General features: G+C 44.0%; 1 non-coding gene across 1 annotated transcript; it reads right to left on the reverse strand.

Moving 5' to 3' along the window:
* Positions 1 to 8,528: 8,528 nt before the first annotated feature.
* TRNAR-CCU lies at positions 8,529 to 8,601 on the reverse strand. Its single transcript has one exon. It is a non-coding gene; the product is annotated as a tRNA-Arg (tRNA).
* Between the last annotated feature and the right edge of the window lie 1,897 nt (positions 8,602 to 10,498).

A 10,498-nucleotide genomic window follows, 5' to 3' on the forward strand; every position in this document is an offset into this window, starting at 1 on the left:
ATTTTCAACTCTGCAGGTGGTTGGTGCTCCTAACCCCCATGTTGGTCAAGGGTCAAGTGTGAATCATAATGGTGGCTTGAACCAGTGTGGTGGGATCATTCAATCAACAAATACTCAGGAAGTAGGAATGTAGTATAATGTAGGAAGCCAAACAGATCAATACAAATCTCTCTGCCATGTAATAAAGTGACCTTAGGCAATTTAGGTAAATTTGCTAAATGTATTTTCTCATTTGTAGAATGGAGTTAGTGGTAGCCATCTCACAGAGTTCTTGAGAAGATGAGATAATACATGTTGTGGTAGCCAGACTACTGGCCCTCCAGCCCTAATCCCCAGAACCTGCGAATATAGCAAAAGAGACTTTGCAAATGTGATGAAAAGTAAAAATCCTGAGATGGGGGAGATTGTCTTGGATTATTCCTGTGAACTCACTCTAACCACACATGTCCTTAAAAGTAGAGAATCTTTCCTGGTTGTGGTCCGAAAAAGGTGTGAAATGGAAGTGGGTTAGAGAAATGTTATGTTGATGGCCTTGAAGACTTAGCCATGAGCTAAGGAATGTGAGTGACTTCTAGAAGCTGGAAAAGACAAAGAAATGGATTCTCCCCTAGAGCTTCCAGAAAAGAATGGCAACACTTTGATTATACTCTAGTGAGACTTTTAACGTACAGAACTGTAAGATAAGATGTGTGTGTCATATTAAACCTTTAATTTTGCAATAATTTGTTATAGCAGCAGTAGAAAAATAATGCATACACAAAGGGTTCAGCCTAGTGCTGCCTCTAGCAGGCACTGAAAATAGTGAATGGGTCGGACATGGTGATTGATTAGACATCGGGGAAGAATGAAGAATCATAAGGGTGCTTGGGAATCCATGCTGTTGCCATGGTTTATTTTGGGAAAAACTAAGTTTAGAAATCTGAGAGGGGGGTTTCTCGGTGGCTCAGCTGGCTGAGCATCTGACTCTTGGTTTTAGCTTGAGTCATGATCTCAGTGGTGTGAGATTGAGCCCTGTGTTGGGCTCTACGCTCAGTGGGGATTCACACTCACCTTCTCCCTCTGCCTCTCCCTCCAGTTTCTCTTCTCCCCCACTGCCACAAAAAAAAAAAAAAAAAAAAAAAAACTTAAAAAAAAATAGAAATCTGAGAGATCTCCAAGTGGACATGTTCACTAGGTGGTTGGCCATAGAGTCTGAACCTCAGAAGAGAAGTCTGAATTACAGATTCACATTTTAGAATTAACATCGCAAAATGAAGAAGATTGCTTCACTCTATCATACCCATGAGATAGTTGGGGGAAAATGATCCCTCCCCTCATCCCTGATTCCTCAGACTGACCTCTGAAGGCCTTATATTATGTAAGTCCAACACGGGGGGGAGGGCATCCTTGCATCTTGGTCAGCCATTTTTGGTTAAAACCAATGTCCTAAGTGTGGCCATTTGACCCAGGAAATTTCTGGAATTGGATGTTACTCTCCTTGAAGCCACAAAATACAACCAAAGACTTACTTCCTATGTGAAAAGCAGTGCCAGGCCATGGATTTTGGCGCCACGGACTACAGCTGACTGATAGTAGGTGGTTGCTTTGATTGGTTTTAACGTGTTGAACATCTCTCTCAACTACCAGCAACCCTAGCCATGAGGTGGTGTCATGATTCTTCCTCCTTCTTTCTGTTACCACCTCTAGTTCTGAGAGCGAGCCCTGTAGTCCTGTTCCCTTGTCTTGGATGTCAGAACACTTGAGTAAACCACTCCACACCGCCCCCCCCAATAAGTGATTCTCTGCTGTGAGGATTTCATGGCGCATCTTCTCTACCTCCAGCAACAACAGGCTGACCCAAGAGACCGTCATGCTTTCATATTGACATTATTCCACACTCAGAGTAGAAAAGCCCCTATGACGGTCAGCCTAGTGCCAAGGCACAGATCTGTATGTCCCAAGCACACAATCATGGACAGGAGCACTCTGGTTGTGCCAAGGCCTTCTCCACTTCCTGAGGTCTGCCGCAGACGTGCCTGTTGGCTGAGATGACGCACCAAGGCTTAGGGGCTTATGTCAGTTCAAGGTCCGTCGCAAGAGGGTACACCGTATTGTCACCACAGCACACAGCATGTCCTAGAAGGCTACACTTTGCTTCACCCTACACTAGGGCTCTTTCTGTGTAAGGTTTCTCACTCTCATCACAGTGTAACAAGAAGGGGATTATTATGACCATCCCTTTGACTTCATGACCAGGGTTCCCCATCCTGGATTTGCTTATTGATTTTTAAATTCAAACCATGGTTGAGGGTCTTCTGTGCTGGGCCCTGTGTGTGTCGAGGGAGATGTGTTTGCTGTCTTCAGAGAGCTGACTTTCTAATGCGACAGACAGGTAAGAAAATAGACAAGCACTTTTTGCTGTGACAAGGGTCACTGTGCAAGGAGGCAGCTCCTTGTGGGGATGTGGATGGAGAACCATAATGTTCTCCTCATCATCATCATGTTATTTGCCTTTCCCTGGAGGGCCTTGTTCGAGATTGATCGTGGTCCTTCATCTGTGTGCAAGCAGTCTCTGGGATGCACAAATACAAAAATGCATAGATACGGTCCCGGTTTATAGTCTCCCAACTCGGACACTGTTCGTCCCCTGCTGTGCATGTCATGATAAAAGGAGCAGAAGAGACGCATAAACCATGCCACAGTCAGTATCTATTACCTGAGGGCTGAAGGCCAAGGCCACAACTCTTGTCGTCTCCCAGACACACATTTGAGCTAAGAGTTGATCTCCATTGGCACCTTGGGGACCGGCCCTCCAGAGTCTCAGAACTGGACCTTTTAGGGCAGCCTCATCAGAAGCCCTACCTTGCCATTCAAGGCCGCAGCCCTTTCAAAGCCACCGGCATCCAGCATATTCACCAGAAAAAAGTGGGACTTCTCTCTGTTTCCACCTGGACTTCCTGTTGTCTGAAACCTTGACGTTGGCTCTTATTCACAACTACACTTTACATGATTGCCCTTGTGTATTAAAGTGCTCTCCTTGGATGGCCTCTGCCCCACCTGTCCTTTTACTCACTCACTGACTTTGCCTTTGTCGCTCAGACTGGCTTTGACCCACACCCGCAGTGTTTCTGAGTATGGATAACTGGCAAACACCTGATTTTGATCTCTTTTTTGCTTGTCCCATAGGCTCTGGCTGACTTTTGCATCTGTTTGTTCTTCCCAAATATTACTCTCATTCAGGAACCTTCAAAGATCACTCATTGCCATGGCAAAGATCTCAAAGTCTTGATCCTGTCTTCGGAAGCCAGCTCGCATTTTGGCCCCTACATCCCTCTACTGCACAATCCAGAGCTCACGCTCCAGCCGATGGGGACTCCTTCCTGGCCTCAACGCATTCCTGCTTCTGCATAAGGTACTTCATGCTCCAAATATGCTTCATTCATTGTTTCCCACATCTGCCTGGCTAGGTCCAAGAGCCGGTCAGAGCCTCTCACTGCGGGGACGGGGGTTACTGAGCGCCTTTTCCCAGGCTGCAGGAATGACCTCTGACCTGATGTCAGGTGTGTCACTTGCATGCAACGTCTGACTACACTCTATGGCCATTCCTTCCCTACCTATTTCCCCTACTTCGTAAGTAGTCTGGGGTCTGACACCTTGCCTCTCTCGTCTGTGTATCCCATCTGTAACACCCGAACACAACAACTGGCGTTAAAAGAGATGTTCTGTTATTGTTTCATGGGTAAACAGATCAATACTAGCTTTATTTGCTGTTCGTTTTGAGCACAGAATTTGACCGTGGTTAGGAGACAGGATGGAAAATGCCACCAAGATGGCACTTGCTGATACGAAACCTTCAAAGCGAAAAGGATTTTACCAGGCAGAGAAGCGGAGAGGTACATTTTAAGTAGAGGAAAGAGCTCCAGGCCATTCAGGGGCCAGGGAGAAGCCTGGTGGGTACGAAAGGTTGGGGGGAGTTGTAGGAGATGATGGACAATCAAGTCTGGCTCCGAAAGAGCCCAATCTGCGGTACTGAAAAGTTCAGACCTTTTCCTGTGGTGCCTGGAAGGGCCGTCGGCCTTTTGAAATGTCTAAGGGAAGAGCGACATGATTAAATACAGTTGCTGCTGCTCTTTGAGATGTTGTGTTCTGGAAAGTGGTCCCCCAAAGAAGTTGTCATGCTGTGTGCTAAGCTCATAGAAGGATAGGGTTGCCCTCTGGGAACAAATACAGGCATTTGGTCCCCTTGGCTCAGCCAGAGGCACACCTGCCACTGGAGGTCACTGTTGTACCACGGATTTGCGTCAAGGCGCCATGACGCCCTTTCCAAGTTGGCATCTGCAAAGGCTGAACCCGACATCACCTGGGCAGGTTGGAAAGTGCCTAGCGCAGACAGCCTTCTGTCCCGATCCAGGACTGGCCTCCTGACCTGAAACATGCTTCTGGGGAAGAGCTATGTCTGAGGCAAGAGGGAGAGAGGCTGGAGGACCTGGTGTAGGGAAGGGCTTGTGCAGTAATCAAATACGGGGAATTTCGTGTGGTCTGGATTTCATTATGGCCGATGTCTGGCGTGGGAGGGGCTGGACGCCCCTTTGGGGGAAGGCAACTTTTCTCCTGCTGCTTTCTGGTTTGAATCTGGTTGAGGTTAGGGAAGGTTATGATTGTCCTGTGGGTCCATAGAGGTTGGGGACACAAATTGAGTTGGGGTATCTCAGACTGCACCCTAGGGGGGAGTCTGGGGATGGGAAGAGGCCTTCTTCCCTCTTCTGGGCTTTGACAACAGAGCTGCCAGGTAGGGGAGGGGAAGGGAAACTGAGGCTCACTACTTAAACACGCTCATTTCCAATGGACTGTACCCAGGGCTGGACCTCAACGAGGAGAACAGCAGAGAACGGAAAGAATGGTTGTTTCTAATGAGAAACTCTGTCCTAGGCCTTTGTGTGTAGTTTCTCACTCAATTCTCCTAGTAATTGTGTACAGTGGATATTATTTTGCCAGTTTATTGTTTGAAGAATTTGAAGTTTAGGGCCCACAGGTGACCCCCTGTCTTTTAGAACACAAAGGGCAAAGATGGGAAAGCAATTACTTGTGGACACCTTCTGAGGATTGAGTCATGCAGGGGAACAGAGTCTCTGCCTCTGTAGTTCTGGTAATAACTCACTTCCACATTGGTTGAGAGTAATTTCTGCTAGGAGTTGAGTAACCGTCTCATAACTCATCATTTTCTGTAACTTTACATAGACCCAAGAACATCCACACATGATAACTCATTTGATCCTTAAAATAAATATCCCCCTTTCTGCGGATGAAATCTGAGATCAGAAGGATTTGATTTGCTTAAGATCACATAGTTAGTGATAGCTATGGGACTCAAACTCAGGTCTTTTTATTCCAAACGCAGCTCTCTTTCCAGCACACTGTTATTATACTCCTGGGTACATCTCAGATGATGGGAAAACACTGTACTGCAGAAGTCACTAACAGGTCATGGAGCCCATTATTTTGTTTTTAGAGATGAGGACATTTCAGCCCGGGAAGGGTAAGTTCCTTGCTCAAGTTCCTATAGATCTGGGGTGAAAAAAACGTTATCGTCCTAAGTCAGGGTTCCCAGACTGAGCAAATAAAAACACAGGATTCCTCGTATCGATGAGATATACTTGTCCTTAAGAATTATTTATCTGAAATGCAAATTTAACTGGACATCCTGTGTTTATCTGGCAACCTTATTTTAAGTCCAAAGAGGGAAAGCTAAGCTTGCTTTGAATTTTGGAAATGAAAATATTTTCAAAGGAGCACCCTGAGTACCCTTAAAGAGGTAGGAAGACTTTGTATGGTTACATCGTGGCTTTGCCAACCACAACCTCCATGAGCTTATTTTGCTCTACCACATCACCTGAGAGGTTCGTTTTAAAAAAAAAAAATTATTAATATATAATGTATAATTAGCCCCAGGGGTACAGGTCTGTGAATCGCCAGGTTTACACACTTCACAGCACTCACCATATCACATACCCTCCCCAGTGTCCATAACCCTACCACCCTCTTAAGAGGTTCATTTTTAAGGACATCTATGAGAAAAAACCATTGCAAAACAGCTTGAAAATTCAAAGGGCTTCAGGACAATTACGAAAGAAACCAGCCCAGTTAATCATACCAACTACTCAAGGGAAACCAAATCATGGAAAGAAATCCCCAAGGGGCATTAAGGAGACTACCCTTCCCCTGCACACCTTTAATCAAGATTCATAAGGAAGACAGTTTGTTCCCTTTGGAAACTGTTATGTAATGAAATGAACCCTTCTTTGTACTTGCAGACTAATTACTGGATTTATTCTCCTGACTCAATTTATTTCTAGGTATTTGAATATTTTTCACTGATATTCTTTATTTGACTAAAACAAACAACAATAAATAGTAATAATTGTTTGACCTGACCAGATGTAAGTATGCTGATTTTAGAGCTAATGGTAAGGATATAAATATTAAAGGAACTTCATGCTTCTTAAATATATGTGTTTAAGTATAAAGAGAATTTCCCAATCTATTGTGTGTATCAACGTAGGGCTTGTAATGATCAAGCTCTGTGTCTATGGGGTGATCCTCCCTGATGCTGGACAGAAACAAATTTTTGATTCTTAAGGTTACATGGTGATAGGGTGGACAATAACACATGGTTGTTTCTCCTAACACTGTATAAACACTGGCAATTTGAACTTTATGTTTCCATGTTTCCTGCCTCTTTCCACCTTTCTCATGCATTCATTTGTATTTCCCTCTCATCGCTCATTATCTCAACAAATATTTTTTGGGCACCAGCTGTGAAACATCTCCTGTGATAGGGGCTGGGGCCACAGGAGTGGAAGCCACAGCTCTGTCCTCAGCATGCTCACAGGCTGGGGGAGGAAGAAGGGCCTGTAAACAATGAGGTTGAACAGAGTAAATGTGAAAGCAAAGAGGAGAAGGCTTATTTAAGTTAATTCTCCCCTTGGGGCAGGTAGGAAAGGAACAGAAATAGTTCCAGCTCCTTGTAAATGAGAACAACGTTTACAAGGCAGAGGCTTTTTGAAGGACCCAACATGGTTCATGAATGACAAGAAATTTACAGCAGAGTGAAGGAAAATGAGACTGGATGGATATTGGGTCCATGTCAGGAAGACCTTTGTACATGAAACGAAGGGGTTTGGATTTAAAGGGAAGTCGTTGGACATCTTTAGCAGGAGAATGATAGCAGTTTGGTTTTAAAGGAGAAGACCCTGGAGAGACAAGTCTAGGATAAATGGGAGTCATCAGAGAGGCTGGTTAGGATGCCACTGTGTCCAAGGGGGTGATTTGGAACTGGTGAAAAGCTTGGGCTAGAGCGCCTGGAAAGGAGGAACATAGACTCTCTTTGATTGTATTCCATTATTATTATTATTATTTTAAGATTTATTTATTTATTTGGGGGGGCAGAGGGAGAAGGAGAGAGAGAATCTCAAGCAGACTCCATGCTAAGCATGGAGCCCAATACAGGGCTCCATCTCATGACCCCAAGTTCACGACCTGCACCGAAATCAAGAGTTGGATTTGCTAAACCCACTGAGCCACCCAGGTGCCCCTCCATTTTTATTCTTTTGGCTCTTCTCGTCTTCAGGTCCTGTAAGACTCAAAGTGGCAGTTCAGTAGGAACATGTAAGCATGTTCCGATCACAGGAAGGGTTGCCAGAGTGGGGAAGGATCCATAGAGACCCCACAGGAATGTCATTATGAGAATATTTCTGCAAATGTTAATCCAGGCCCAACCTCTCAATTATTTTTTATTAATGATTTGAAGATAGAAACTTTGCTCAAATTTATAGATGTTAGAAAGTTGAAAGGGATAGTTCATACAATGGATTAAAAAAAGCAGATTCCAAACAGATAACTAAAATATTCAAAGATCTGCTAAATCTAGTAAGATGAAAATTAATAGGGATAAATGCAAGGTTCTGCAGTTGTGCCAAAGAAATTAATGAATAATTACAGAATGGAGAATATTAGTTTATAAAGATGAGTTTTAGTGACAACACGTTGATATAATGTCCCTCCTCTCCAAATTAATGGTTTCTTATGCTGTTTCTTTCTCTTTCTTTCTTTCTTTCTTTTTTTTTAAAGATTTTATTTATTTATTTGACAGACAGAGATCACAAGCTGGCAGAGAGAGGAGGAAGCAGGTTCTCTGCAGAGCAGAGAGCCCGATGCGGGGCTCAATCCCAGGACCCTGGGGTCATGACCTGAGCTGAAGGCAGAGGCTTTAACCCACTGAGCCACCCAGGCGCCCCTGTTTCTTTCTTTTTTAAAAAAGATTTATTTATTTGAGAGAGAGGGAGAGTGAGATTGGGGAAGGGGGCATAGAGGGCGAGGGAGAGAGAGAATTCCAAGCAGACTCCTTGATGAGTACAGAGCCCAGTGCTGGGCTTCATCCCATTACCCTGAGATCATGACCTAAGTTGAAACCAAGAATTGGAAGTGGAACCGACGGATTCACCCAGAAGCTCCCCTACCCCCCTACCCCCCTTTTTTTTAAGTAGGCTCCACACCCAACATAAGGCTTGAACTCATGACCCTGAGATCAGGAGTCATATGCTCTACCGACTGAGCCAGCCAGGCACCCCTCTTATGCCGTTTGGGTAGGTGTATAGTATTAGGATAATAGATGCTGTAAAAAAAAAAAAAATAGAGCCCTAAATCTCAGTGGTATAATATAATTGAAATTCAAGTCTTGCTCAGTTAACTTTCCAAGTCAAATATTCTGTGTCTTGTGTGTTATTTCTGTCTACGTGGAGACCCACATCCTGGGGTTCTTCCATCTGGCGGACTCAGCAATTCTTTAAGCTTTGGCCTCACTGTCATTTGCATCGAGCTTGAAAAAGAGGAAAGATTGGAGAGGGGACCTCTGGTTCATAAAACTCTTGGTTCAAAGGTTTCATAGGTCATTTCCCCTCACATTTTATCAGCAGGGGAGACTAGCATATAGAGGTCCTGGATGGGCAACTGTTTCTAGCAACAAATTTATGTTATGGAAGTTGGAAGACATGTATTGCTGAATTGTTTTACCATGTATGGCCTTTACGCCATCCAAATGGAGATGATATTTTTAGCTTTTGTCGGTTTCCAGTTCATGGATTCGTATCAGTTGAGAGTGTCCCATTTTAGGAGGGAAACTGGCAAAGTGAAATATTTGGAAGCAGTTGAATAGAAGACACAATGGAAAGATCCATGAATGTTCACTGTAGAAAAGAGAAGACCCAGAAGGAACGCAATGGCAGTCTCTAGCCATTGGAAATTGTCTTAAATGTTATTGTTCCCCAGGGTTCTGTGTGTATGCTTCTCCTTTCTGTATCTGGTTGTGTTCTATAACTGGATGATCATACACTGTCTTAAGCTTATATTATTTGTTTAAATGCTGGGTTCATTGCTCCAAATCGGTCTTTCCTCTGAGTTGACTTGTATCCAATTACTAACCATTCATCTTAACTGGTGTTTTTTTTTTTTTTGGTTGTTGTTTAAGATTTTATTTATTTACTTATTTGAGAGAAAGAGAGAGAGAGCATGCACAAGCAGGGGGAGTGGCAGGTAGAGGGAGAAGCAGGCTCCCTGTTGAAGCAAGGAACCCAAGGCCTGGCTAGATCCAAGGACCCTGGGATCATGATCTGAGGCAATGGCAGATACTTAGCTGATTGAGCCATGCAGGGGTCCCCATCTTCCCTGGTGTTTTCTTTCCTTTCCTTTTTTCTTTTTTTCTAAGATTTTATTTCTTTATTTGACAGAGAGAGACACAGCGAGAGAGTGAACACAAGTAGGGGGAGTGGGAGAGGGACAAGCAGGCATCCTGCCAAGCAGGGAGCACGATGCAGAGCTCCATTCCAGGACCCTGGTATCATGACCTGAGCCAAAGGCAGACACTTAAGGACTGAGTCACCCAGGCCTGCCTTCACTAGCATTTTAAAAGTTTTTTTTTTTAAAGATTTTATTTATTTATTTGACAGACAGAGATCACAAGTAGGCAGAGAGGCAGTCAGAGAGAGAGGAGTAAGCAGGCTCCCCGCTGAGCAGAGAGCCCGATGTGGGGCTCGATCCCAGGACCCTGGGATCATGACCTGAGCTGAAGGCAGAGGCTTTAACCCACTGAGCCACCCAGGCGCCCCTTCACTAGCATTTTAAAGTAACATCAACAAACCCAACTTCAGCTCATTCCAACAGCTCCAACTTGGTGTACCAACAACTGACAGTACCAATAGCCATTCGATTACTCCAATTAGAAGCCAAAGAGTTATCCTTGAACAGCTACCTCCCTTTTACCATCTTCATCAAATTAATTTTCCAGAGGTACCAATTCTATTTTATAAATATTTCTGAAATGAACTCACATTACTACAGAGTGAATTCAGGTTTTCGTCATTTTCAATTTTTCACCTGGATAACTGAAATAACTTTTTTTTTTACTTTTTTTTAAAAAAAAGAGTTTATTTATTTATTTGACAGAGATCACAAGTAGGCAGAGAGG

This window comes from Meles meles, chromosome 8 (genome assembly GCF_922984935.1).
Source record: "Meles meles chromosome 8, mMelMel3.1 paternal haplotype, whole genome shotgun sequence".
Lineage (NCBI taxonomy): Eukaryota > Metazoa > Chordata > Mammalia > Carnivora > Mustelidae > Meles > Meles meles.